The sequence below is a fragment of the Maylandia zebra genome, linkage group LG9, assembly GCF_041146795.1.
Source record: "Maylandia zebra isolate NMK-2024a linkage group LG9, Mzebra_GT3a, whole genome shotgun sequence".
Taxonomy (NCBI): domain Eukaryota; kingdom Metazoa; phylum Chordata; class Actinopteri; order Cichliformes; family Cichlidae; genus Maylandia; species Maylandia zebra.
The window spans coordinates 36730528-36754635 of NC_135175.1; the positions used below are offsets into that span (position 1 = coordinate 36730528).

Here is a 24108-nt window from a genome sequence, read left to right on the forward strand (position 1 = left end):
CAGTCTCTGACTGGAAGCGCTAATTCGTCATTCGGCTTTTGTCAGACTAAAGTAACTGTTAAAACTGTTTGAAAAGCTCAGCTATACAACAAGGAGAGATTGAGAATTTCCTTTTAGTTCTCAGTTTATTTGATATTGACAAAAGTTAGTCAGTTTTGTCTGTTCTTCTGTAAAACAAACTAAGATTTATTTTTAGAATTAATATTTTGTTTCTAAGTGGAATTGACAATTTAGTCTGTTTCGTTTGTTCTATTTTGAAACTTAAACGCTTTAGCGGGTGCCTTTTGTGTAGTTTGCAATATTTGCCTTTATTTATCTGAAAAAGTCTCATGTTCCTTAAGTACATCTACCCTGTTGAACTTATTATGGGAAATAAATATTTAAATCAAAACAAGCTGCTGATTATTTCACATTTTACTTGTGAGCAACGGCACATTTAAATCTTACAAATATAGTTATTTGGCTTATATCGTGATAGATATCGTTATCGCCTGAAATGAAAAAAACATATCGTGATATGAAAAAATCTCATATCGCTCAGCTCTAGTTGCAATATGTTTATTATTTTGGCAATACTTCTGAAAGACTGAAGATTGTATGTGGTGTTCCTCAAGGTTCTATTTTGGGACCTAAACTCTTTAATTTATATATTAATGATATTTGTGACGTATCTAAAAGGTTAAATTCGATTTTATTTGCAGATGACACAAATTTTTATTGCTCTGGAGAGAATTTGAAAGACTTGGTTGAAATTATGACTTCTGAGATGTTAAGAATAAAAAAATGGTTTGATGTAAATAAATTATCTTTGAATCTGACAAAAACGAAATATATGATATTTGGCAATCGTGTAAAGGAGGATAAAGTCATTATGTTTATAGAGGAAGAATTGATTGAAAGAGTTACTGAATTTCGTTTTTTGGGTGTAATAGTGGATGAGAATTTGACATGGAAATCTCATATTGAACATATTAGAAAGAAAATGGTCAAAAGTATTTATATTTTGGGTAGTATAAGAGATTTATTAAATTATAAAACAATGCGTATTTTATATTTTTCTTTGTTTTTTTCATATATCAACTATTGTGTTGAAGTTTGGGGGAATACATATGAGAATACCATAAAACCTTTAAACCTATTACAGAAGAAAGTTATACGAATAATTCATAATGTTAAATATAGAGAACATACAAACAAATTATTTATAGAATCAAAATTATTAAAATTAGGAGATTTAGTGAAATTACGGACATTATTAATTATGTTTAAGGCTAAAAATAATATTTTGCCTTTTAAGTTACAAAGAGTATTTTTGATGTGTTCAAGGGGAGAAGAGAATAGAAGGAAATTTTATTTTAAACATCAGTTAGCCAGGACTACACAAAGATTAATGAGCACAACGGTTAGGGGTATAAGACTGTGGAATTCACTTCATTATAATTTAAAGAATTGTATAAATCTACAATGTTTTAAAAAGTGTTATATGTTTAAAACGATAACTCAGTATGAAGAATGCGAATGAATGTGATGTTGGTTTGGGATTCGACCGGAGAGAAATGTCAATATTAGTTTGTTCCTGATTTTTGGTGCCCATCGGTGATATAAGTTCGATGGTAGATAGGGGGCAGGGTTTAATAAGAATATTTTCTTCTTCCTGCTCCTTTTCACACATGGTTGTTGTGTTTTGTTGATAGAAGATGTGGTTGTTTTGTTTGATTTGTAGTACCAAGTGTGAAATAAATAAAAATGAAATGAAATGAAATGAAAATGTTTTTCCCTCCTAGTCTGAGTTTGGACTTTCATTCATTAGAAGAACCTTGGTGTGTCCACTCTGAGCTCTGTAGGAACCCCAACAACAAGCCCAACAATCCAGATGGACGGTTCCAGCTGTTAACTGGAGGAATTCCATCCAAACATCTGCTCTCACTAAATTCTTCCTCACCTACAGACTGTGTTCTTCACTGCTTTAAACCTGGAAATGAATGCAGTCATTGGTCTGCGTGCTGCTTTGTTCAGAGAGCTGATTGGCTGTTGACAGCGTTTGATCAGAGCGTGTCAGCCGTTACTATGGTGACCATAAAGGTGAGAAACAGGAAGTGTTTGTGTCCAATCCTGAAGCCTTTCACCGTTCTCCTCTCACAGCTTCACTGAGAAGCTGCAGCTTTACAGGAAACACTGCATCTTTGTTTCATACTGACTGTGTTTAGTACAACACTGCTGACAGCACCACCCACTCACTCCATCACTCTACTTACTCCAGAGTCTCCAGTCTGTAGTCTGGACTCTGCTGAAGATCAGACAGCTGCTTCACATCTGGATCCTGCAGCTTGTTGTTGCTCAGGTCCAGATGTCTCAGATGGGAGGGGTTGGACTTCAGTGCTGCTGCCAGATAATCACAGCTGATCTTTGACAAACCACATCTCTCCAATCTGTATAAAGAATGAAAGATGTAAGTTTATTAGACAAAGTGCTTGAAATCATTCAGTGTTTCATCATCTGTTCAGAGCTGAAGAAGGTTCAGAATGTAGAAGTTTAGAAAATGGAAACTCCAAACAGCTGAAGCCAACAGGAAGCAGCTTCAAACAGGAAACTGTGCAGAGTTTCAGACTATATGTCCTGATGCAGCCAGTTGGATTTTGGAGATTTGAATCTCTGTTCTGTGACTAAGTCCTTGAATCATTTCTTCCAGTTGGTCCAACAAGACAGACTAAGTGTTGGACATGTGTTGTGGCTCCATCAGGGGAGCTTCTAAATGTGATGTGATGGCCCCTCTGGGTCTGTCAGGTCACAGCACTGAAGAGAGCTCAAACTGGGCACACAGCTGTTCCAGTCTGGACCAAAGACTCTATACTGGGACTGAGGGACTGCTTTGACTGCACCCACTGGGACTTTTTAAAGGCTCATGTTCTCACTTAGATCATCGATTTCTACTGAGATTTCTTTCTGGGGAAAATGGGGATTACTTTGGAAACAGGAAGTATTTTCCCCAATAAGCAGCCCTGGATTAGTAAATCACTCCAACATGTTCTCAGGCAGAAGAAGCTGTCTTGTTATGAGGGAGAGAAGAAAAAGATTGAGGCACAGAAACTTGTTGAAAGAGAGATAAAGCAGCTAAAATCAGGTGTAAAAGTAAAGCAGAGGATGAGCTGAATAAAGGACACTCAAGGCTGGCTTGGAAAGGAATGAAGTCCATGGTGGGGATGCAGAACAAGGAGCAAAGATGAATGTGATGCTGAATCAGCAGAAGACTTGGACTCATTTGATTCCAGCTTTGATATCATTGATTTCAATGAAGAGCTTTGTGATTGTAGCAAAGGGCTGGTAGCTCTGAGAGTCCCACTGATGAGGTGTTTGTGTGGAAATCTCTTAGTGGGACCAAAGAGAGAAAAAGCCCTGGTCCTGATGCTGTGGGAGGGAGATGATTGAAGTGTGCTGTGAGGAACATTTTCCAGTCCTCCTTGGAACAACAGGAAGTTCCCAGCATATGGAAACAAAGGTTAAGTGTCCTCTGGCACTCAGTGATGATGGTGCTGTGGCCCCACCACCTCCACCTCTTTGTAAAGAAACTAACTGTAATCTGAAGCTTCAAATGGAACTAAGACTTCCTCCACTAGGTGGCAGTGTCTGATGAGAAAGTGTTAGTGGAGCTGGCCTGGAATCAGAAACAGGAAGATGCAGGATTTGGGCTGAAATGGGGAAAAGTGGTTCGCACTAGTGCCTTAAAGCAAGAAGGTTGTAGGTTGAAGCTTGTTGGTCAGCTGGGCCTTTCTGTGGAGGTTGGATGTTCTCCCACAGTCCAATGAAATGCTGCTTAGGTTCATTGGTGCTTCTACATTGGCTGTAGGTGTGGATGTGAGAGAGTGCTTCTCTGTCTCTCTCTGTTGGCCCTGTGATGGACTGCTCACCTGTGCAGGTGGACCACGCCTCTTGCCCTATGACAGCTGGGGCACAGGCTGCAGCCCTGTGAGCCTAAGCTGAATAAACAGTTAGCAAAAATGATCCATAGATGGCCTGAAATCCCCCAGTTAGCAGTTTGGTAGATAGCTATGACATGCTAATCCCATCCAGCAGCTGTATTCTACCTGTAAGCTGATCCCTGCTGAGCCAAAGCACTTTTTCATATACAAATTACAACCTTTAATAGAAACCTATTGGTCAGCATCTTATTAGCCTGCTGTTAGCTTCATTCCACAGAAAACTGAGAGAAACTAACAGAGCTGATAAAGAATAAAGAGAAATGTGCTGATTTAAAGCCTTTGAAGTGCTTCAGATGATCTCTGTCCACTTCTGTCCACTCATTCATTCATGTAAGCTTTCTAATGCAGCTTTGATCTTCACAGTCTGCTTCATGAAACTCATTCTAACCCTGAATGTCAGAGTGTTCCTGCTTCTCTTTCCCATCATTCATGCTGGCAGTGGAGGAGATTTGGATGTTGGACTGTGTTTGGATGATGTGTGTATGTTTGTGTTGGACTGCTGTCTGTAAAGCAAACGCACATTTTGATTTGGATGTCAGTGTCACACAGACTTTAAGGTGGAATGAAGAGTTGGAGAGTTTCACAGTGAATCATCCAGTGGAGGATTTTTTTTTCTTCTTTGAAGGTTTGAAATGTGAACATTGTTCTGCTGCAGTCAATGGACTAAACCAGAGAAGAAGAAAACAGACTTTACCATGAAGATCCTCAGTGTGGATCAGTTAAAAAAAAGGCCCAGCAGCGTCTCCACTTTCTGAGAGTGCTCAGGAGGAACAACCTGGAGGAGAGGCTGCTGGTGACAGTTTACAGAGCCACCATAGAGAGCATCCTAACCTACAGCATAACAACATGGTATGCAGGGTGCTCAGCTGCAGACAGGAAAGTACTGCAGAGGGTCATCAACACAGCCCAGAAGATCACTGGCTGCTCTCTGCCCAGCCTGGAGGTCACTGCAAACTCTCGGTACCTCAGCAGAGCTGGCAATATCATCAAGGACCACTCTCACCCCAGCAACCAACTGTTTGAACTATTACCGTCAGGCCGACGGTACAGGTCACATAAAACAAGGACAAACAGATTCAGTGATAGCTTCTTTCCCAGAGCTATCACCGTAGTAAATAAGCACAAAACAATTGAACCTGCTTAGCTATACCATACCGTCACTGCCATTATATTAATGCTGCTATCCTGTATATATCGTACTTACTACTGTTTGAGTACTTGCGATTGTTTTATTGTACTTTTTATATTTTACATTTATATTTATTATTGAATCTTGCACCAAGGGAGTGGCACTCCAATTTCGTTGTACTCTGTACAATGACAATAAAGGCTATTCTATTCTATTCTATTCTATTCTATCAGCCTGATGTCTGCAGTTTAGTGTCAGCACAACTTTCACATCATATTCATCTCAGCACAACTAAAACATGCTGACTGACCCCAGAGTTTCAAGTTTACATCCTGGACTCTCCAGGAAACCACACAGATGCTTCACTCCTGGATCCCTCAGGTTGTTGTTCCAGCTCAGGTCCAGCTCTCTCAGATGGGAGGGGTTGGACTTCAGTGCTGCTGCCAGATAATCACAGCTGATCTCTGACAAACCACAGTCCCACAATCTGTATAAAGAATGAAAGATGTAAGTTTATTAGACAAAGTGCTTGAAATCATTCAGTGTTTCATCATCTGTTCAGAGCTGAAGAAGGTTCAGAATGTAGAAGTTTAGAAAATGGAAACTCCAAACAGCTGAAGCCAACAGGAAGCAGCTTCAAACAAACACAACAAGAGAAAAAACTCTGAATGTTTCACATTAAAGTCGTACATTTCTCATAAAAACAGGACAAAGCCTTGAAGAAGTCGTGTTTTTCCTTCCAGGAACCACATGGCTTCACTTTTAAAGGTGAAGTGTGACAGAAACGGACATATTTGAAGTCCAACACCTTTTTCCAGTCACATTATTAAAGCAGACAAACTACAAGCTCATTTTCATTCCAACAAGTCATCTTCTGACCTGGACTAACAACACTGGTCTCTATGTGCAGCTGGCTGTGAGACCAGTGCTCAGGGAGCGTCTACAAAGTGCAACACTGAAAGAACATCACACACTCATTTGCTTCCAGCACACAAACATCTACTGTCATCATTGTCACCAAACTCTGTGGATCCTTTATTGCAAATTCAAATGGGATCAAATGGTCAGACAAAAGAGGGTTATGAGGAAATATGATGAAATGTTGTGTATTAGCAGCAAGTTATTGAATCTTTTTCCTCAGAAACAAACAAAACGATTGACAAACATGTTTTTACAAACTCAGTGTTGGACTTGGATCAGCAGGATAAGCTGATGTTTAAAGGCATTTGAGTCTCGCTGTATGAGAGTCCAGTTATTACTCAACATTTATGGATGATGTTCTTTCAGTGTTGCACTTTGTAGACGCTCCCTGAGCCTCACAGCCAGCTGCACATGGACCAGCTGACATTACCCAGCATTAGAGGCGGCTGTAAAAAATTCATGTTCCCATTTAAATGGTTTTAATTTGAATAAAACGATGTTGATTCATTCAATCCTGAATCGATGTTTAATATAAATGTATTTTGCCAGAATCTCAGGTTAAAGCTCACAAACTATTTCAACAAGCAGCAAACAGATAAAACAGTAAATGAGAGCAGCTAAACACACAAAGATGGAAACACAGAGCGTGGATCGTTCACTCGACGGCACGTACACGGACACGCCGTCGGGGCTGAAAGTGGACAGCTCACAGATCCTGAAGCTGCAGGTTTCATCTGTCTCCAACCAAAACTGAGTGAAGCAGCAGCAAAAGAAGATCCAAACTCTGCTTCACGTTTGATCAATATGCTCATGAATTCTCTCTGACTTTGGCTGTTCCTGCCTGCACAGCTCTCTCTCTCTCAGTGTACTCCAAGAACAGCTTCAAACATCTGTTTCTGCATCATTCACTGTTTATTAGCCACCAGTCTGCTGTTGTGTTCAGTGCTGTCGGCCTCTGACAGTAAAGCCTCATTTCTGCTGTTCCATGGAAACTTTTTAAAATGATGACAGATTACAAACTCTCAGCTGTGTCTGTAATCAAACCTCTGTAACTTTGCTTCACTTCAGCAGCATCAGCTCATGTTCACATGTTGCTTCATGGTTTGCTTCAGTTGTTGATGGACTGCAGAATATTTTGAAGGTTATCTGCTATAAAAAGCCAGAAGAGGAAAATCTGCTTCATGTGTTTCTGTTTGATCCTCAGTGACTTTGACACAAAGGCCTCTGCTGTGATGATCACACCTCTGATCAAGTCTCACAGTGTCACAACTGATAAATGATCAGAGTTAGAATATTTCTGACTGTCTGCTGTGTGCCGTGACCTTTGACCTGCTAAAGACAGTCAGCTGTGGATGATTCATTGTTGTGTCTGATACTTAGAACTGTGAGGAAGAAGCTACACAGTTAATCAGGGTCCCCTCTCTCTGAATCAGGAAAGGTGGGCAGGCCGCGTGTGGGCCGCGGGCCATACGTTGAGTCTCACTGTTTGAAATGTGAACATTGTTCTGCTGCAGTCAATGGACTAAACCAGAGAAGAAGAAAACAGACTTTACCATGAAGATCCTCAGTGTGGATCAGTATAATATCAGCCTGATGTCTGCAGTTTAGTGTCAGCACAACTTTCACATCATATTCATCTCAGCACAACTAAAACATGCTGACTGACCTCAGAGTTTCAAGTTTACATCCTGGACTCTCCAGGAAACCACACAGATGCTTCACTCCTGGATCCTTCAGGTTGTTGTTGTAGCTCAGGTGCAGCTGTCTCAGATGGGAGGGGTTGGACTTCAGTGCTGCTGCCAGATAATCACAGCTGATCTCTGACAAATCACAGCTCCACAATCTGTATAAAGAATGAAAGATGTAAGTTTATTAGACAAAGTGCTTGAAATCATTCAGTGGTTCATCATCTGTTCAGAGCTGAAGAAGGTTCAGAATGTAGAAGTTTAGAAAATGGAAACTCCAAACAGCTGAAGCCAACAGGAAGCAGCTTCAAACAGGAAACTGTGCAGAGTTTCAGACTATATGTCCTGATGCAGCCAGTTGGATTTTGGAGATTTGAATCTCTGTTCTGTGACTAAGTCCTTGAATCATTTCTTCCAGTTGGTCCAACAAGACAGACTAAGTGTTGGACATGTGTTGTGGCTCCATCAGGGGAGCTTCTAAATGTGATGTGATGGCCCCTCTGGGTCTGTCAGGTCACAGCACTGAAGAGAGCTCAAACTGGGCACACAGTAGTTCCAGTCTGGACCAAAGACTCTATACTGGGACTGAGGGACTGCTTTGACTGCTCCCACTGGGACTTTTTAAAGGCTCATGTTCTCACTTAGATCATCGATTTCTACTGAGATTTCTTTCTGGGGAAAATGGGGATTACTTTGGAAACAGGAAGTATTTTCCCCAATAAGCAGCCCTGGATTAGTAAATCACTCCAACATGTTCTCAGGCAGAAGAAGCTGTCTTGTTATGAGGGAGAGAAGAAAAAGATTGAGGCACAGAAACTTGTTGAAAGAGAGATAAAGCAGCTAAAATCAGGTGTAAAAGTAAAGCAGAGGATGAGCTGAATAAAGGACACTCAAGGCTGGCTTGGAAAGGAATGAAGTCCATGGTGGGGATGCAGAACAAGGAGCAAAGATGAATGTGATGCTGAATCAGCAGAAGACTTGGACTCATTTGATTCCAGCTTTGATATCATTGATTTCAATGAAGAGCTTTGTGATTGTAGCAAAGGGCTGGTAGCTCTGAGAGTCCCACTGATGAGGTGTTTGTGTGGAAATCTCTTAGTGGGACCAAAGAGAGAAAAAGCCCTGGTCCTGATGCTGTGGGAGGGAAATGATTGAAGTGTGCTGTGAGGAACATTTTCCAGTCCTCCTTGGAACAACAGGAAGTTCCCAGCATATGGAAACAAAGGTTAAGTGTCCTCTGGCACTCAGTGATGATGGTGCTGTGGCCCCACCACCTCCACCTCTTTGTAAAGGAACTAACTGTAATCTGAAGCTTCAAATGGAACTAAGACTTCCTCCACTAGGTGGCAGTGTCTGATGAGAAAGTGTTAGTGTAGCTGGCCTGGAGTCAGAAACAGGAAGATGCAGGATTTGGGCTGAAATGGGCAAAAGTGGTTCGCACTAGTGCCTTAAAGCAAGAAGGTTGTAGGTTGAAGCTTGTTGGCCTTTCTGTGGAGGTTGGATGTGTCACGGTTCTGGGTCCGTTGGACCCAGTATTTTGAGTTTATTATGTTTTGGTTTATTTTTGCATTATGGATTGTTTTCTGATGTTCTGGTGCTTTGTTTATTATTATCATTATACATCTGTTTCTATTCTTGGTGAGGGATCAGTTCTTAGGTTTTGGGTTCTCATGTGTATTACAGTTTCTGTTCAGTGTCTAGTCTGTCTCTCAGTGTCATGTCTGCATCTGGTTTAGTAATTCTTGTTTCCTGTTTTATTGTGAAAGTCTTTGTCTTATGTTAGTGTGTGCAGCTTAGCTCCCCCGTCTCGTTAGCCCTGATCTCCTCCAGCTGTGTCTCCCTTCTGTTGCCCATTCCCTCATTACTACCCTGTGTATTTAAGCCCTGTGTTTTCCCATGCTCTGTGTCGCGTCGTACCATCAGATTATGCCTGTGTGTTTCGGTTCTCCTTATTCCGTGTTCAATTCATGTTTTGTTTTTGTACCAGCAATAAAGCTGAGGTTTTTGAGTTTCAAGTTAGTGTCTGAGTCCTGCGTTTGGATCCTCCTCTCCGCCTGCCCGCACACAGAGCCCTGACAGGATGTTCTCCCACAGTCCAATGAAATGCTGCTTAGGTTCATTGGTGCTTCTACATTGGCTGTAGGTGTGGATGTGAGAGAGTGCTTCTCTCTCTGTTGGCCCTGTGATGGACTGCTCACCTGTGCAGGTGGACCACACCTTTTTCATATACAAATTACAACCTTTAATAGAAACCTATTGGTCAGCTTCATTCCACAGAAAACTGAGAGAAACTAACAGAGTTGATAAAGAATAAAGAGAAATGTGCTGATTTAAAGCCTTTGAAGGGCTTCAGATGATCTCTGTCCACTTCTGTCCACTCATTCATTCATGTAAGCTTTTGAAATGTGAACATTGTTCTGCTGCAGTCAATGGACTAAACCAGAGAAGAAGAAAACAGACTTTACCATGAAGATCCTCAGTGTGGATCAGTATAATATCAGCCTGATGTCTGCAGTTTAGTGTCAGCACAACTTTCACATCATATTCATCTCAGCACAACTAAAACATGCTGACTGACCTCAGAGTTTCAAGTTTACATCCTGGACTCTCCAGGAAACCACACAGATGCTTCACTCCTGGATCCTGCAGGTTGTTGTTCCAGCTCAGCTCCAGCTGTCTCAGATGGGAGGGGTTGGACTTCAGTGCTGCTGCCAGATAATCACAGCTGATCTCTGACAAACCACAGTCCCCCAATCTGTATAAAGAATGAAAGATGTAAGTTTATTAGACAAAGAGCTTGAAAGCATTCAGTGTTTCATCATCTGTTCAGAGCTGAAGAAGGTTCAGAACGTAGAAGTTTAGAAAATGGAAACTCCAAACAGCTGAAGCCAACAGGAAGCAGCTTCAAACAAACACAACAAGAGAAAAAACTCTGAATGTTTCACATTAAAGTCGTACATTTCTCATAAAAACAGGACAAAGACTTGAAGAAGTCGTGTTTTTCCTTCCAGGAACCACATGGCTTCACTTTTAAAGGTGAAGTGTGACAGAAACGGACATATTTGAAGTCCAACACCTTTTTCCAGTCACATTATTAAAGCAGACAAACTACAAGCTCATTTTCATTCCAACAAGTCATCTTCTGACCTGGACTAACAACACTGGTCTCTATGTGCAGCTGGCTGTGAGACCAGTGCTCAGGGAGCGTCTACAAAGTGCAACACTGAAAGAACATCACACACTCATTTGCTTCCATCACACAAACATCTACTGTCATTATTCATGTTCCTGCTCCTCTGGATTCACACGGAGCTTCTGGTCGTTATTTACCCGTTGCCATTTTGAACCGTAATATCCATAACTCAGACTGAGCATGCTCAGAGCTGGTTGACCTGACTGTGATCAGTTCCTGGTATATAGCTTATTGTCTAATATGAGCTGATTGTTATTAACTCTTTAAGACCGGTCAGAGCAGCACGCTCCATTTTGCGTAACTATTTTTAAATCTCTGTAGAACTGGAACCACGTAAGCTAGCGCAATAATTTGTTTTGCATATGGAACCGGAGGAGTTGTACTTACATGTTATGCCATCAGCTTGTCCTCGGTCACGGTTTCCTTCCACTTATAGCTTTGCAAATATTGCATCAAAAGCACTTGCAGCAACAAAAGCATAATATGTCAGAAACACGCTTTGCCGATCCGATCAGCTGTTTGCAACACTTCCTAGGTTGGAATAGACGTCAGTGCGAACTATCACGTGTCCGCCATTACCTGCCCGAAACCGGAAGTGACATTTTCGCGGAAAATGTCGTTTTTTAGTCCGCCAGAGCTTATCTTTATATTTTTACATGCTGTAGTGCCATTTTTGGGAGTATTTCAAGTTGCTATACATCAATACAACCATTATAGCCTAAATTTTAATAATATGTATACATTAAGTCCATAGAAACTACATGAATTACAAAAAAGTGCAATAAACTACGTTTTTGTGTTTTTACATATATTTCTAGTTAGAGAAATTCAAGAGGTTTATCCCTCAAAACTGTAAATACAAAAAGTTTCACAAAATAGTTTCCCACCACAGGAAATTTATTTTGAGTGTCTTCATAGTTTCATTTTTGAGATAGACCAATTTTTATATACTGCAGGAAAAACGAAAATAAATATTATACTGCAAATTTGCAAACAAACAGAATGTGCATCAAAATAAACGATTTCCAGCAGTGCAATATGAGTTCTAAGCATCCCAGAAACGACACAGAAAAGCATAAAGTCAAACATGACTTTTAAAAACACCAGTGTAGGTTTATAAGGCCCTGAAGGTTAAAAAAAAAACGCCTAAATTTTCCACGAAAATGACATCACTTCCGGTTTCGGGCAGGTAATGGCGGACACGTGATAGTTCGCGCTGACGTCTATTCCAACCTAGGAAGTGTTGCAAACAGCTGATCGGATCGGCAAAGCGTGTTTCTGACATATTATGCTTTTGTTGCTGCAAGTGCTTTTGATGCAATATTTGCAAAGCTATAAGTGGAAGGAAACCGTGACCGAGGACAAGCTGATGGCATAACATGTAAGTACAAGACCTCCGGTTCCATATGCAACTAAAATTATTGCGCTAGCTTATGTGGTTCCAGTTCTACAGAGATTTAAAAATAGTTATGCACAACGGAGCGTGCCCGCCCCGACCGGTCTTAAAGGATTAAACACAGTGAGCACACACAGAGGCAGACTCTGTCTAAACCCTCAGAACAAAAGCTGTCCACATGTTTCTGTCAGTCCAAATACTTCATGCAGTTTTTGCTGTGATCACTGCCTTCACACTGTTACAGTCAAAGCTGGAAATCATTCACAAGGAAACTTCATATTCACCAACACTCAGTGTGATGTCATCAGGGAATGTCTCCGCCTCCAGCTCACATCAAAGCATACGACTACATGAGCAGCTAGCATTACCCAGCATGCCGTGCAGCAGTGTTAGTTTGTAAATGTGCAATAATTCCTGTTACAAACTGTTTCACAGATTGCTGTGTGTCGTGACCTTTGAACCTTAGAACTGTGAGGAAGAAGCTACACAGTTAATCAGGGTCCCCTCTCTCTGAATCAGGAAAGGTGGGCAGGCCGCGTGTGGGCCGCGGGCCATACGTTGAGTCTCACTGTTTGAAATGTGAACATTGTTCTGCTGCAGTCAATGGACTAAACCAGAGAAGAAGAAAACAGACTTTACCATGAAGATCCTCAGTGTGGATCAGTATAATATCAGCCTGATGTCTGCAGTTTAGTGTCAGCACAACTTTCACATCATATTCATCTCAGCACAACTAAAACATGCTGACTGACCTCAGAGTTTCAAATCGACATCGTCGATTCTCCAGGAAATCACACAGATGCTTCACTCCTGAATCCTTCAGGTTGCTGTAGGTTCCACTCAGGTCGACTTCTGTGGGATACGAGGGGTTGGACTTCAGTGCTGCTGCCAGATAATCAAGGCCAATATCTGACAAACCACAGTCCTCCAATCTGTATAAAGAATGAAAGATGTAAGTTTATTAGACAAAGTGCTTGAAATCATTCAGTGTTTCATCATCTGTTCAGAGCTGAAGAAGGTTCAGAATGTAGAAGTTTAGAAAATGGAAACTCCAAACAGCTGAAGCCAACAGGAAGCAGCTTCAAACAAACACAACAAGAGAAAAAACTCTGAATGTTTCACAATAAAGTCGTACATTTCTAACAAGAGTATTTTAAAGACAGCGTCACTGATGATCATCTTCTGCCCAGTAAAACTTTGGTTTTCCACATGTGAGTGTTAATGATGCACAAAGACTGTGAGTGCAAAGAGGGAGCGAGGAGGATGACACAGAGATGGTACAGGAACATCAAGAGCCCGGCGAGGAAATGAGCAGAAGGACTTTGGAGCCTGTTGGATTGAAGCTTTCACAGAGACGTGTTTGACTGGACACCACCAGGACAGACTTTTAATCCCAGGATTTGGATGAGCTTTCTGTCTTTATGGTCACAAATGATGCTGTAACTCTGTGACTGTCCTGGAACAGCAGTATGGTTACGTCCTTTGGACCTGAGTTTCCACAGCTCTTATAACAGCAGTGTACATTCACCTGCAGGCACACGCTGCCTCTGCTTCAGCTCGGTTTATGAAGCACAGACTGCAGGAAGCAAACTCAGACTGGCTCATTTCAATCATGTCCGCTCACAAAGACACTTTGAAACTCTTATCAGTATGTTTCCTGTCCTACTAGGAGGGATCAAACTCGATTGCGGCTCCCGCGAAAATTCGGAAGCAGATTTGCGGCGCCAAAACGCCTGAAACGCGCGTCAGTGTAGCGCGTTTCAGGCGTTTGACTCGCGAAAAAAACCACGCGTGTGAGTTTTTGTGTTGCATTTTGTGCATACACGCATTTCGCATCTACCGCTCAAGTTGGAAAAATCTGAACTCCAGCGTCAAATCGCGCCGCGACAACCAATCAGGAGCCTGGTGACGTGGCTGTAACCTAGGTCAAAGGGGCAGATCCAGCCAAAGCCCTTCATACTTCAATGGTGGGAAGGCTAATCAACGCCGTAGCAAACAACTCGGAGCTGTACAACACCAGCTGCTTTCAGTACCCAGACAGGAATAAAAAGGACCGAGCTTGGAGGAAGATATGTGAAGAGATCGGGCAACCTGGTAAGTTCATTCATTTCTCTTTTGAAAGTTTTCACTGACCCGGGGAAGCCGCACAAAAGCTAGCAAGCCACCGCTATTTTCCCACTGACGTACAAATACCGTTCTGCTTTTATGCATGTTGTCATTTAGGAATATATTTTATTGTTTATTAATAAACAGCACACAGTGGTCCCGCTGTTCATCCGTCACTGCTTTGCTTTTTCGCTGATTTTTTATTGCACAGTACAGCATTGCATTCTGCAGCCTGATTGACAAATCTGCTCCGTGTCGTGTCTCCTGCGCTTGCCAAATTTGTCATGTTTGGTTTTGATAACCATCGCGTCCAATAGAAAAACCAGCACAAAAACACCCATAACTATGAGCCTCATTCAGAAATAGACACCTGCACCGTGAGGGGAAAAGGCGCACGAAAGTGGCGGGCAGATGAAGACAAACCGCGGCATAATAATACTTTTACGTTTTGCAATCTAAAAAGGTTTGCACTTTGAGAATCAATTGTGAGAACTGTGACCAGGGGCTAGTTATTCTGAGCAGTGGCGTGTCTAGAAAATTTTTGTTGGGGGGGCCAGGTAGGGGCACAGATTTGGAGAGGGGTGGCAGATGTAATTGGCAGATAATGTTTAAAAAAAAATTCTACCAACCCTTAACCATAATTCAATAATCCTATAAACCTAATAACCAAATGCACTTTTAACTCTTATTAGAATGAGATTTTAACCACTACGGTGCAAAGTTTTTAGATACTGCGTTGATAAAGTACAAGAGATACAATCAGTGCTTTGTCAGTGTTTACTCAGCAGTCAAGGACAGCAATATTTGCATAGTATTTTTACTGACATATACTGCACATATGTTTTGGGCAAAAACATTTTTTAATATTAAAATACGAACATTTGTAACAAACAATTGACAAATTAGCCAATGCCAATGCAAAACTTTATCTGCCTGTTAAAAAAAGAAGATAATCTTCTCACAAACTGGTGTTTGATTGTGAAACAGGAAAAAAGTGGGGAAACAACTGAAAAGACTAACATTTGAATAAAACCTGAAAGCAAGTAAATACTTTCTATGCTGCCTTATGGTAAACTTTGGTAATATTGATAAAGAACAACACTGGCTGATGATAAAATCCAGTCAGCTGGCATGGTGACACTGCCAGTATTAACCTGCAGGGCTGGACCGGTACAGAAAATCGGGCATTTTGACTACAGACTGACCCACCAGGTATTAAAGCCATAAAGACTTTGACTGAAAACAAATGCTGTTGTGACAGTGATGTACAGTCTTGTTGGTATATGTATGATTTCTATACATTTTACGTCAGATAAAAACTTTGGTTGTAAGATTTAGATAATTATTTAATAAAAGCTAGATATTTTAAATGAGAATAAGAAAGAAAAGTATTTCTTTGTGCCCCCCCTCTCCCTGTTAATGCCCTACCTGGCCCCCTGGCAACACTTTGCTAGATCTGCCCCTGCACAGTTATCAGCTGTCAGCTACATAAAAAAGGATCCTGGTGTTATTTGTCTCTGAGAAACAGTTCATAACTTCAACTCATTCATGTCACCTAAAAGGTAAACCCGTTTCTCCATCACCTGTTCAGCTCTGATGATTCAGTAAGGACATCTCCTGGTTTCATGTTTCCCTCTCACCACATATCCAAACTGACATCATGACCAGCAGCTTTACAGCTGTGGCTCCAGCAAACATCAGCTGATACTAGAAATTAATATTAAATAAATTCTAACAACAGCTGATCAAGCTTAAACGTGCTGCTGTTGTTTAGCGCGACATCCGCTGGTTTCCTCTTTCTGGCGCAAAGTGGGCGATAAATAAACGAGAGAAAAGCCGATCAGCTGATCATTGATCAGTTTCATGATTGAAGTAGCAACAGGAGAGGCAGGGGAGAGAATGAGAGAAGAAGAGGCAGCTGTGCAGCAAAGACAGAATAAATCCAGCTTTGTGTCTTTTTTCCATTCTAGCTAAAGTCCGGGACAAACTGCGTCTCTTCTCAGCTCAATACGAAACGTGTAATATTTTCTCTGAATGAGGGACCATTCCATTTTTTTAAGGAGCCGTTGGCAACTCTACTAACTAACCTTATGAATAAAATAAAGTTCACTATCAGTAACATCATAGCACCACCCAGCTGTATAAAAACTCCGTCAAGCTGGCTAGAACGCAGTATGAGTTATTGCAACTGAGGGTAAAAAGTCAGCAACATGAAAATAAACTCCACCTAAACTTGGTTTATATCTGACCCAGATAGACTGCAGGTCATAACTTCTTACCTGAAGTTCAGTTCACCTGACACTCGGACTGGTGGCTGCCTCGGGGCTCTCCTACTGCCTCCCCTTCCCTCATCCACCTGCTGGCCTCTGTGGAAGCTCCGTCATAGCCACCACCAAACAACTGAGTTATTTCTACACATCGACCTGCATCTGGCCAATCCACCACCTGTCATTGTTCATGCCGTTACAAAAAAAATAAAAAATAAGTCAAATAAGCCCGATGGCCAGTCCAGCTATGTTAACCTGCAACCAAATCTGCAGCTCCATACAGCAATGTTACGACTTAGATTACATCTTATAACGCATAACTCTTATGTTAGCTCCCCTCTGTAGCATACTGTCTGAAATATTCCACAGCTGCAATAATTCTTTAAGTGTTATTTTTTTCCTTGGTATTCTAATTTCGCCGAAGTTTACTAAACTCAACAAACTTAATATTACTTACCGGGACATTTATTCTGTCCTCATTTTCTTTCACTGAAAAATTGTTTCCTGTAGTGCGTCTTTCGCGCTTGGCTCTCCTACCTTTGCTAACGTGATGCGCATAGCGCAGAAGCCGATGCTGCATTCACTTACACTCGGATATCTGAGCGTCACCGTGAAAACATAATCGGACATTTGATATTTGATTGAATTTTATTGTTTTGCCTTTGGGGTGGCACCTGGGGGGGCCAGTCTGGTTGGGGGGGGTGGCCTGTGCCCCCCCAGGCCACCCCGCTGGACACGCCACTGATTCTGAGAACCCCTGCTGCAATAAATGAGGGACCACTGTCTACTCTACGATTATTGTTTTCAACCTGTTAACATTTAATACTGTATTGATAGAACCAACTGATTCTGCAGCAGAGCATCCCCAGTCCCTGAGCCCCTACTGCTGCACCCACAGGTATGTACAGCAGCACTGATAGCTTTTTACTCGGTGGGATTTCCTTGTGATCACCTTTACTAAATATCTACAACCAATCTGATTATATCCTGTTTGTTTTTTTTTCAATGTTGAAATTAAAATCTAGTAGCAGCCTTCTCATTTCTTTGTGTTTTGTGCTGTTTTACAGGCCCACAGGGGAGGACGGCTCCGAGGCAGATGAGGGACGGGTCCCAGGACGGTCCATCAGCGGTGGAGCTGGCCACCCTGGAGTCCCTGAAGAGGCCACACCAGTCTCCAATGGAGCATTTCCTCCTCAGCCTTGTTCCTGCTCTGGAGAGCAGCTGGTCCTTTTTATTCCTGTCTCTCTGTAAATTCTTATATTTTATATATTTATGTTTAATGTTTTTCTGTTTGAGACTTTTAATATTATTTCAAATAAATGTTTATAATGACTAATGTCTCAGTTCTACTACACAGCAAATGTTGGCACACGACTTGACACATGTAGAATTTATTTCATATTATACTAATGACAAAATATACTGATACAGTGGGATGCAGAAGTTTGGGCAACCTTGTTAATAGACATTATTTTCCTGTATAAATCGTTGGTTGTTACAATAAAAAATGTCAGTTAAATATCATACAGGAGACACACACAGTGATATTTGAGAAGTGAAAAGAAGTTTACTGGATTTACAGAAAGTGTGCAATAATTGTTTAAACAAAATCAAGCAGGTGCATCAATTTGGGCACCACAAAAAAGAAATGAAATGAATATTTAGTGTATATCAATGTGTGTGTCTCCTATATGATATATGGGGTGCCTTTGTCTGGACGTGCTTCCCATCCAGAGCTGCACAGCACAGAGGAAAGTTCCAGCGATCCCTCTGTGATGGAGCGCCAGTCTCCAGGTGAAGGCACAGCCATGAAGTCGTCCACTAGACAGTCCCAGATGGACGTCGCTGCCTGGGGGGTGATCTGGCTCACCGTGGACACACCGACTCTGAAACTGAACGCGATGGTCCTGAAGGAGTCCCCGGTGACAAGGAACCTGGACAAAATTGTTCAAAATCAGTATTATGTGTACTGCAGTTACAAAATACATTATTCAAATTCCAAAATACTTTTGTGATGTCAGATATAAATCACAAAACATGAATCTTACATAAAACATTTTGTAATTATAAGGATAATTACAAAATGTATATTAGATAATATCTAAAACAGTTGTGTTTTGTTTTAACTTTAACATATCATAATTTGATTGGTAGCAACTTTCACAACTACAGTGAGCCAATCACTCATAATTCCTAAACATGTCAATCAGGTAGGAATGAAGTAAGACATTAATAGAAATAAAGAGTTGTGTGTTCACATGTAGCCCTTTCCTTGCTTAAATCATTAATATTTTTGAAAAATTAATCTGTGATAAGACAGCTTATCAAGATAGAACCATGTAACTAGAGATGAACCAAACTGTTCAGTTTTATCTAACTCTGTTTTAATAAAGGCTGTGACCCCTGCTATAGAGTCTGACAGCTGCAGGGATTATATACAAATATTCAACTATCCCAGAATTAAACCAGGTCTAAATAAAAAGGAGTGAGTATCACTACAAAGGTTAACTCAGTGGTCCTAATGCTACAGTTTGATATCAGCAAACACCGAGCGCATACATTGATGTGACACCACAGCCATGCTATCATGCAAACACTGATAACAGCATAAATCGAATTAAATCGGGGCTTGATGAGAGCTTCTGAGTATCACTAGAAATATTATAAAGAGTCGTCTCTGTACCACAGTTTGCTTTCAGTAAACACCGACAGCATTCACTGTTAGCATAGCACATCCATGTTAGCAGTCTATAAACAATAGTTTAGCATATTAGCACAGGTATCAATAAAGGACTACCGCATTAAACACTTTTACTAACCTCAGGCAGACGGACAGGCGCTCTGCAGGTGGGATTGAGCGCCTGTAGTTGGTGTCTAGGCGGGCGATGCTGGGACCAACGGGGGACAGCAGGTCCTCAAACTGGCCGAGTGAACGACGGTGATAGCGCTGGAATCCGCCGTCATCCAGGCGCAGCTCCTGGAGCAAGTGGTGAAACTCACCAAACTGCTCACGCGTCTGGAGGACCTGATGGACCCAGGTACGGCGAGGACGTCTTTTACGCCGCTACTCTGCTCTCCACAGTACATAGAGAAGGGAGACTCTCTCTTCAAGCGCTAGCTCGACACCTGCCATCTTGCAAAGATACCGTCTGGCACAACTTCCTCCCACATTCCTCCCACATTTCCGGTTCACGCGCGTCAAAATATATTTTGAGGCGCGAAGGATTTTTCTTGGACACGCGTAGAGGTGCGAATGTGATGCGTCAAATTAGGGGCGTTTGGGGCGTTTTGTTCGCGTCCATCGCGTTCAGTGTGAACACACCGTTAGTGGGTTGAGTGATTCCTGCTGCACTGTTTGTCCTTCTTATTGAAGTGACCTGCTGAGAGCTCACACTGTTCTCTGTAGAAATGATGTCAGTCTGACTCGTCACATGTTTGGAGGCGTGTTTGATGTTTGCTCTTCTGGAAACTCTCAGTATCAAATATGGACGATGCAAAGGAGACACTTCAGTCTGTATGGACCTGTTTCTGTAGCTGCCACCATCATTCTACATGTTTGTACATCAGCTGATCAAATCCTGTCTGCTGTCTTCATTTCACTCTTCACCTGCTTCACTGTCACTGTGTGGGCGGAGCTGCCTGAGCCCCGCCCACACAGAAAGCTCCTCTCTGGAGCTAAACTTCTGCTTCATCTCCGCCTCTTTTCTTCATCCTCCACCTCTCTTTTCTCTTCTTCAGTTTCTGCAGCCACGGAGCCTCACAGCCGTTAGCACGCCCATACCTGAGCAGCTAGCATTACCCAGCATGCCGTGCAGCAGTGTCAGTTTGTAAATGTGCAAGAATTCCTGCCGTGACCTTTGACCTGCTAAAGACAGTCAGCTGTGGATGATTCATTGTTGTGTCTGATACTTAGAACTGTGAGGAAGAAGCTACACAGTTAATCAGGGTCCCCTCTCTCTGAATCAGGAAAGGTGGGCAGGCCGCGTGTGGGCCGCGGGCCATACGTTGAGTCTCACTGTTTGAAATGTGAACATTGTTCTGCTACAGTCAATGGACTAAACCAGAGAAGAAGAAAACAGACTTTACCATGAAGATCCTCAGTGTGGATCAGTATAATATCAGCCTGATGTCTGCAGTTTAGTGTCAGCACAACTTTCACATCATATTCATCTCAGCACAACTAAAACATGCTGACTGACCTCAGAGTTTCAAATCGACATCGTCGATTCTCCAGGAAATCACACAGATGCTTCACTCCTGAATCCTTCAGGTTGCTGTAGGTTCCACTCAGGTCGACTTCTGTGGGATACGAGGGGTTGGACTTCAGTGCTGCTGCCAGATAATCAAGGCCAATATCTGACAAACCACAGTCCTTCAATCTGTATAAAGAATGAAAGATGTAAGTTTATTAGACAAAGTGCTTGAAATCATTCAGTGTTTCATCATCTGTTCAGAGCTGAAGAAGGTTCAGAATGTAGAAGTTTAGAAAATGGAAACTCCAAACAGCTGAAGCCAACAGGAAGCAGCTTCAAACAAACACAACAAGAGAAAAAACTCTGAATGTTTCACATTAAAGTCGAACATTTCTCATAAAAACAGGACAAAGACTTGAAGAAGTCGTGTTTTTCCTTCCAGGAACCACATGGCTTCACTTTTAAAGGTGAAGTGTGACAGAAACGGACATATTTGAAGTCCAACACCTTTTTCCAGTCACATTATTAAAGCAGACAAACTACAAGCTCATTTTCATTCCAACAAGTCATCTTCTGACCTGGACTAACAACACTGGTCTCTATGTGCAGCTGGCTGTGAGACCAGTGCTCAGGGAGCGTCTACAAAGTGCAACACTGAAAGAACATCACACACTCATTTGCTTCCAGCACACAAACATCTACTGTCATTATTCATGTTCCTGCTCCTCTGGATTCACACGGAGCCTCTGCTCTTTATTTACCCGTTGCCATGGTGAATCGTAGTATCGAGGCTCCATAACTCAGACTGAGCATGCTCAGAGCAGATTTGCCTGACTCTGATCAGCTGATCTAGAAGAGGAAACTCTGCTATATGTACATTATTACGTCTACACCTGAATCTCAACACTCACAAATATATCAACTGTGTTTAATATTTTGGCACGTAGATCATTTATGTGCTTCAGCTCTTCTTACATTTTACCGCCAACACGTTTCAAAAGGAGCAGCTTTGACTTTGAAGGCCAGCTGTCTCTGTTTCCTGTTTTCCTTGTTGGATAATGGAACAAGTCGATGCTTCAGTGCGTTGAATCGAGCGTTGAAGAATGAATCCACACGTCAATAAACATTTTCATCAGCACAAGCAGGACAATGAAAGCAGGAAATACCCCAAAACTGCCATTTCTCCTTCTACAACTTCAACAACTGCACATGAATTAAACTTCATACACAGACCCACAGTCTCTGATTGCTCTGAAATCTCACTGACAGCCAATAGAAATAAAGAAAAGTCCAGACTGACAGTCTCTGTGGGGTTAGGCAGTGAACTGCTCACGCTGCGTTCAAGTGCATCACAAACTATCAGAATTGGATCCAACTTTGTGAAGCAGATTTCTTCTCAGCTGCTGTTTTGAACATTTCCTCAGGAACTGTGTTAAACTCCGTAAATGAACAGAACTATTTCTACATTTGAAACTATGGATTCATTTTCCCGTTCACTTCTGTACATTAGTGTATAAATGAATGTTAGACTGGGCTCCATGCACACACTTGGTCTCAGCTGCCTTCTTCCTGAGTCATTCCAACAGAGTCCTTTCTCTTCTCCAGCTTCTGTTTGAAATCCTCTCACAGAGCCTGAATCCTGCTTTGCTGTCACGTTTGGGCCTGTGTTAGGCTGCTGTGTGTTCCTCTGCTTTAACACACACCTCACCACAGCAGCTGTGTGGGTCGTCTCTGTAGCAGCCAGATCAGCTTCTGATACATGAACATCATCCTAACTTCACCTTCATTAGCTTTGACATTCATGTCTTTCTTTTCTCTCTGTTTCCACACAAGCTCAAAGTCTCTGCAGCCTGTTTTTATTTGCTACCATCAGATCTTCATCATCCTCATTCACATCCCTCACACACTCTACAGCCTCATCAGCACTGACTTCATCTTCACTGACTGATGGAGCCCAACATGAACCTGTGGAGGCTGAGACAAACATGTCAAACATCTCCCCGTCACCACTGCACTTCTGTCAGCCTTTAAATGAACCCTGCTCAAGTCTGTCACTTCTGTTTGGAGCCAAAAGGAAAAACTGTTGCTCACTCTGGAAAGACAACATTTCTGAAAGCACTCAAACTTCTTCATCTTTGTCTCCAGACACATCCTGAACATTTAGGAACTAAAGAAAGTTTCAAACCTCAAAGACCTGAAATATAGAAAAACAACAACAGCTGTAGTCAGTGAACTCACCTCAGAGTCTCCAGCCGACAGTTTGGACTCTCCAGTCCAGCACACAGAAGCTTCATCCATGAATCCTGCAGGTTGTTCTCGCTCATGTCCAGCTCTGTCAGATGGGAGGGGTTGGACTTCAGAGCTGAGGCCACGACTTCACAGTGAGCCTCTGAGAGTCGACACTCAGTCAGTCTGTGATGATAGAAAATATAAAATGTGTTATTATAAAAGCAGAAAATCTGCATTTTAAACACAGACTGAATGTATATGAAGACAAAACAGAGTGAAGTCATAATCTGATGAATCTGCTCTTCACATCTGTGCTTCAGCTCCTCTTACTGTGTTTGACATGACACAACGACTGAGTCTCTCTCAGACCTGCAGACTTTTAATGAGAATCTTTGTTTGGCTTTAATCTGCAGATGAAGGAGGAAGATGGTGTCACATTTAGGCTTCCATAATGTCCACAGTCTGTCACTGAGATCTGATCCAGAGTCAGAGTGAAGACACACATTTGGACTGTTTCCTGTTTTGAATCTGACTCCAGGACATTTTGAATGAGCTCAGCTCAGTGAAGAGTTCCAGCTGGAAAGATGATCTCTGTTTGCTACCTGCTGTCAGGTACGACTGCCATAATAAACATGGAGAGTGAGCATGAAGGTGCAGAGGAAGACTCTAGTGTCATTTTTTAATGGTTTTTAAAAGGGTTTTTAAGGGTTTTCATGGATGGTTTGATTTCCAGCAGGACACTTAAACATGACAGTGGACGTCCTAAAGAACATATTCACTGATATGAAACGTGTCATTGAACAGGATTACTATCAGTGCAAACATGATGGAAACAGCTGTGACTGCATGGATGTGACACACTTCAAATCTGCTCTTCACTCTTGGATTTGGGATCCACGGAGCTGCTCTGTGTCAACAAAGGAATGGTGTGGAAGGTCGCAGCGTACGGACACAAACACTGTGAGGTAACGGCGTAAAAACTAAACAATCAGCTCTGTGATTAATGAGGACA

General features: G+C 41.9%; 1 long non-coding RNA gene and 1 pseudogene across 2 annotated transcripts in view; one reads left to right on the top strand and one right to left on the bottom strand.

Moving 5' to 3' along the window:
- Positions 1–24108, bottom strand: part of LOC112429809 (NACHT, LRR and PYD domains-containing protein 12-like) — a 44192-nt pseudogene that overhangs the window by 4605 nt on the left and 15479 nt on the right. Inside the window, exons 8-14 of the transcript XR_013100263.1 lie at positions 23106–23279; positions 20874–21053; positions 13054–13233; positions 10291–10467; positions 7694–7870; positions 5417–5593; positions 2256–2429 (exon numbers count right to left, since the gene is read on the bottom strand). The product of XR_013100263.1 is annotated as an NACHT, LRR and PYD domains-containing protein 12-like (transcript). The remainder of the gene's footprint in view (positions 1–2255; positions 2430–5416; positions 5594–7693; positions 7871–10290; positions 10468–13053; positions 13234–20873; positions 21054–23105; positions 23280–24108) is intronic.
- On the top strand, positions 17225–18006 carry LOC143420444 (uncharacterized). Its single transcript, XR_013100273.1, has 2 exons — positions 17225–17572; positions 17742–18006. It is a non-coding gene; the product is annotated as an uncharacterized LOC143420444 (long non-coding RNA).